Source organism: Phaethon lepturus, unplaced genomic scaffold (assembly GCF_000687285.1).
Source record: "Phaethon lepturus isolate BGI_N335 unplaced genomic scaffold, ASM68728v1 scaffold34595, whole genome shotgun sequence".
Taxonomy (NCBI): Eukaryota; Metazoa; Chordata; class Aves; order Phaethontiformes; family Phaethontidae; genus Phaethon; species Phaethon lepturus.
Window position 1 is genome coordinate 458 of NW_010538986.1, and position 6199 is coordinate 6656.

Here is a 6199-nt window from a genome sequence, read left to right on the forward strand (position 1 = left end):
TGCCCACGCCGGGCTCTCAAAAGTGTTTTTTTCTCGGGCAGCTGTTTGCTCTTCTCTCCACACGCGAGCACAAGAAGTCCCCTTCACGCACAGAAGCAGGGCAACGCCCTCCCAGCTTATCTGATGGGGAAGCTGCTGATGTGGAGCTACCACTCACCTTCCTGCCGCTCTCCTAACAACCGCCTTACGAAACCAAACAGCCACGTCCATGAGCAAACACTGCAGAGCCCATATCTCCCAGCAGGAGCAAGCCAACCAACCAGCCGTCCCGTGGCCGCCACCGCTCCTCGGAAAGGAGGGACACGGGATTAATTTCCCTTCCCTCCGGAGGAAGCTCTTCAGAGTCTGGAAACATTCCAGGAATTCAGATGAAAAACAATTCCTATGAGATCAATTAAGAGTTTGGATGGATCGCATGATATGCACTGATGTCTAAACAGAGGAAACTTGGCAAAGAAAACTGCTTGACCTCGGGGGGAGCCGAGGGGAGGGCAAGATGTCCAGCATGGAAAATGCCTGTCTTGTAAGAAAACACGCAGAAATGCGAATGGCAGAGGCAAAGCAATGGCAGCTCGGGTGCAAAGGATGAGCGGTACCTTCCCTGCGTCAGTTTAGGGAGGGTCCGTGACCAAAGCCAAGCAAGCCCCTGCCAGACCACGGTAGACCCCACCATGAGCCAAAGCCCCAGGCAAAGCAGAGCTTCCAGCCTTCCCCAGGACAGCAGCCTTTGTATCAGAGTCGTGCCTTCATTTAGATGAAAAACCATGCGACAGCAACACCAGCAAAGCTCTCCTCAGGCCAGCACAGTGAACCCTGGAGCCGGAGGGATCCACGTGCTAGAAACAAACAACTCCAGTTCCCCACCCAGAGAAAAAAATATCAGTTCTTCCCCTCACACTGGACTGCAGGGTCAGCTTCATGCTGCAATGACAGCAACAAGCCGCCTGCCCACAGCTCAGGAACAGCCCTTGTGTTATCCGTATCAAAATCCCCGACGGCGCTGAGCTGCCAGGGCTCACCCCATGCACTTTTAACACCAAGACCTCTGTCCCCGTGCCAAGCGTGTGTACATCCCATGCTGCGGTTGCTCTGCACCAAAACCCAGCCCGGGGGCACTTGCATGACTGGCAAGTCCTGGATCCCCAGCAAACACAACTGATCTGCCCAGTCGCCGCAGCCAGCACTGCGAGCGGGCAGTCGGCAGAGCAACACAAGTGCTTTCCCCTTGAGTGCTTTCAGACCTGGAAGACTGTTGTTTAATTGCATGCAAGATTGGAAAAAGGTCACATAAAATCAGGAAACAAGAAATACCATCTTCCCTGGCCCCAGAAAGCCAAGGAGAGGTCACCCCAAGAGCAGCTCAGCCAGAGTCAGCACCTTGAACGGCTTTGAAGACACTGTGCCCGATGGCCACCCAGACCGGGGAAGCAGCACGGCACAAAAAGCTTTCTGGACAGTTCACCTGAAGCATTTTCAGCTTCTCAATGACAGCCTTTGGGAAAGGGAAACAAACTTGTTTTAAAACAACTCCTGGATAAAAGTTCAGTTTTAGATCCACGAGGAGGGAGGTGGAAGGAGTTCTAGAGAGCAGATTGCTGGCTCCCGTTATGGAAGCAAGCTTCATAAAATTCATAGAAATATTGGTGGTTCTGCTATGCTGTGCCAAGAATGTGTTAGAATAAAACCTTCTAAGCAGAAGGGAGAGAAATAATGTCATCTTAGCCTTGATATGAAAGATCAGTCTTCATCTCCTAAAGCATATCTCAAGGAGCAGTAACTAACACATTTACTTGCCTTCCCTCCAGAGCAGGTCTCTGCACAGCCTTACTCGCACGGTTCATCACTGTCGCAGCCTTGTACGAATGGTTCTGGGATGACCCTGGCTTGCAAAGGAGTGAAATGATAAAAGGATAAAGGGAGAGGCATTTTTCTTACTGGGGTTTTAATGACACGCCAGTGCAACACAGACCAGCTCAGTTTCCTCCATGGGAAAGCTACATCAAATTACTTTGGATTTCTTTAAAAAGACCAACCCCACCATACCCTGCGCCCATGAACCGATGCATCTGGCCACACCACAGCACTCCCTCCACCTCCCTCTTTCCTAACCCACCAGGCCAAAGCAACGGCCTCGTGTTTTGCCGTACCAGCTAAGAGATCAGGGCAGACCCATGGGCAGAGAGCTGCAGCCAGGAGGGAGCAAGTCTCACTTCCCAGTCCTGCTCCCTTTCCCCTCGAGCTTCCTCTGCCAGTAACAGGAGGAGGGAGAGGGAAGCTCTCACACTCGTTCCTAAGAGCTTATTTTGGGAACCAAGCAGCCAGACCCTTGGGACCAGAGCTAGCTCTTTGCATGGTACTGATCCTCTTCCAAGGCTTTCTTCAGTCTCCTGAAATGCCCTTCAAACCTTGCCCTGAACTTGTAGGCTTGAAAAGTTAACCACAACTAGGAAAAGTGAAAGGCATGTGCATGCCCGCCCCTTCCCCTGATGCTGATCACGAGCAGCTTGAAGCTTGTGGCTTGGCCTTAGGGGTCTGCATGGCCATAGCTGCACCCAGACATGGCTGCTGTCCCCGAACACATACTCTGCCTCTCTGCAGACCTTGCCTTAGTTACTGCCAGTAACCCACCTCCGATACCCAACCTAAAACCCTAGAAACCACTTGCAACCCTGGAACATGAGTTCTCTGCCCTTTTTCCCTCAGCACTCCTTCGAGGCCGGCAGCAACCCCGGCAGACACAGCGCCTTTATTCAAAAACAGGCCCCAACTCTGACAAATGCTTTGGCGATGTGGCCTCTCTTATCTTAATAAATTCGTTATGTCAAATCTGTTTTAGCTTAGAAGGTAAAACAAAAACCTGCTCCGCCAGCACCCCCACCCCCTGTGCGCGGAGGACCGAGCCAAGCCTTTGTTTCCCACCACCAGCCCCGGGAAGGTTTGTTCGGCCCTGGGAGCCGGGCAGAGACAGGCGCCGTCCAGCTCCCCAGGCTGTGCCGGGCTTCGCCAGGCTGCCCACAGCAAGAGAGAAAAAAAAAACCTCAGTGTCACGCCGAGCGGACACGTCTGTCAACGCACGCCGGCTGCGAGCTGTTACGCGGGAAGGTGCTATCTCCACAGTTTGACCACAACTACCACCATCAACAGCTCAAGCCTCTTAAAGAGGCTTGTTGTTTACTCCAGGCTCTCACAGCACAGCGATACTCCTTGTAAGCACTGTTTGCCAAGTCCCAAAAGCCCAATTACTGCTTGAACTTTTCCAAGCCCAGTCTCTCCCTTCAACAGCATTAGTCATTCAGATGCTATTAGCATCCTCCCCCCCAAAAAATTGCACATTCTTACATGGAGCCACGGGGACAGGCTTGGATCCTCGTTCCCTGGATGCCACTCACGCTCTGAAGTCAACAGGGGCTGCACACAGGCAGCTCAGTTATTGCCACCAAGACTGTTGTGGCCACTGAGACTATTGTGGCCACCCAGACAAACAAGAAGGCAAAAGAGAAAATAAGCATCTGTGTCCTCAGAGAAGAAAGGACGGACTGCCCGGCACTTCAGCAGACTTGAGGTTTTGGAGAAAACGCAGGCTTCAGAGGCACCACGAGTGCTCTGAACAAGTCAGAGTAGTTAAACACACAGAGACTGAGAAACCTCTGTCCTTGGATTTAATGGATAGTCAGCAATGACACAGGCACAGGGTGACGAGAGGGAAGGACGACTTACCTGTTGGGGGCTGCCCAGAGCAACTTCCCGAGATAAACATCACCTCCCTGACACACCACCACGCTGACCAAGCCTGTGCCACGGTGCTGCTAATGAAACAGCACAATCCTGGGAGAAAGGAGCCAGTAAAAACAAGCCGGTGCTTTACGCTCATGTTCTGGCAGGACAGTACAAACGGGTCACCAAGAGAGGAAAGCAGAGTCGTGCTTTCCTCGCTGCTTGGAAGCCAGGTGGTGCAGAGTCAGCCCTTGGCCCGGGTGGGGGAAAATAAGCTGAAGGAGCCCACTAAGTCCTTTCAGAAGTAAAGCCATGCTGATGTTGTCAGTTGGTAACAAAGAAGCTGCAGAAGGAACAGATATAGTGAAATATACTATTTTATTGCTGCACACATGCTTACACATTTCTTCTTAAATATATTGTTGCTCTGACAAATTTTACAATCTTCTTAATTCAACAAGTGGCTAGTAGTAAATAAAAAGGACAGAGGCAACAGAACACAAAAAGGACGCTGGCAAGAGAAGAAAAATCAAAAGGTTTTTATTTTGTGATAAAATTATTTGCAGCAAGAATAAAGTGAATTCAAATCTAAGTTTTGACCTGGCTCATCTTAATTAGAGAGCTTGCCTGCATGCTGACCATCTGCTTATACATGCTTTTTGATAGCCCTATTTTGCCAAAAGGGATGGGGGGGGCGGTTAAAGGACCCCGAGTAATTGGACAGTCTGACAGGGCTCACAGATGTGACCACTAAGTGCACGCAGACAGATGAGGCATTTGCTTGGCAGCCCACGTGGAACTGCGCTACTGGGGAGGCAGATCAAAAGGCCACACTGACCTTTCCTCCCATGTGTACGACTGCAGCCTCACTTGCTCCACGCTTAAGGACGCAGGAATGGAATTATTCAAGAGCATCCATGTGGAAAACTCTTCCAAGCACCGCCGCCCCTCCTCTACCTTCCTCCTGCTTTGCCCACTACCAGTGTCCATTTTGCTTCAGCAGCTGATGCATCTGCAGAGAAAAAGCATTAGCACGTTCCTCGGTAATCCTGTTTCTGCATCTCATTCAGTACAAGCAGAAGGCAAAGGCCATGTTCTGTTCTCTGGTGGCTCCATGCAAGCCTTGTGCAGGGCTGTCACAAGTACTGCTGTGGAAAGCTGACTACCAAGATGTCAGATGCAGAATTTATGCCAGAGGAGCAGAGGGGACATGATAAACTAAACATCCTGCTTACGTTCAGTGTCATCTTCAGCCATAAAGGGAGGAGAAATGCAGGGGAACTGAAGCAGCCGGGTTAAGCTGTTGGTTTCCGTAGCAGGCTTTCATGAGCCTGACACTCCACTGAGCAAGAAAACAGGCAGTTCTGCTTCCACGCTTCTTTCCCCAAAATGGGGACTTCATATTAAAGCTTTCTCAATAGCCCTTCCCCTCCTCAAGTTTACTGATGTCTTTATCAGTTCAAGTTGTGCTGGGTTCTTTGGTGGTCCTGTCAAAGCCATACCAAGCTTACAGAGGGACATGGAGGTACATTCCACAAATCACACAACAAACACACAGCTCCTCTCCATGTCACCACCCCAAACAGAAGCACACTTCCACTGCTCCCTGCTTCCATACAGCAATGTGCCCCTGCAGGGACACATCCTCTTCCCTCACCCTAATATGGCTGCAGAAAACAAACCACAAGAACTCCTTGCACTTCCTCACAAGCATTTTGAAACAGAAGAATTGAAGTATGCCCTGCTTGAACAGCCCCGCAGCCACCATCCCATGCCCCGAAGAGACTTATTCTGAAACAGAAACCAGTTAAACACAGATGAAAGTGCACAAGCATCTGGGGTCCAGTTAAGTCAATGCACCCTATTCCTGCCCACCAGCTCTGTCCCCAGCTTCTGGTGAGTGCAACTCAGTCCTGACACATGATTTTGCCAAAGTCCAGCTTCTCTCGAGTACCGCAGCCAAACCTCAGTGCCTGCTCTCCACTGCAATCGAACCCAGCCTGCCTGGTGCAAGTAGTGCCCAAAGCCTGCCCACGTACATGCGAACAGCTTCAACGCATGCCAGATACAGGCAGATGCTCTGAGCAGGGGCAGTAAGGCTGCAGTTCTGACATGGTGTGGGAGCAGTAGTCTCTCACCTGGTGAGATTAGCAAAGAAGAGGAACCCATCCTCCCAGTACATCCACACCTGAAGCAAGTCCCTGCTAAACACTGGATCTCCAAACCCCTTCCTTATCCATGTGAAGCACCACTACCATTACAGAAAACAACACCCTGAAGCTGTGGGGGATCCATGCCTAGTTCCCACCTCAAACACAAGAACACCGGAGATGGATTATCCCAGGCTCTTGCCTCACAAAGTGCCCAAAATGACAATATGTGTTAGTAATGGCAGCCCACTACCTGTGCAATATTCTCTATGTGCTTCACACAATGCCTCTTCTCCCTCCCAACTCACGGCACAGCAACATATGCCCAGCCTCTG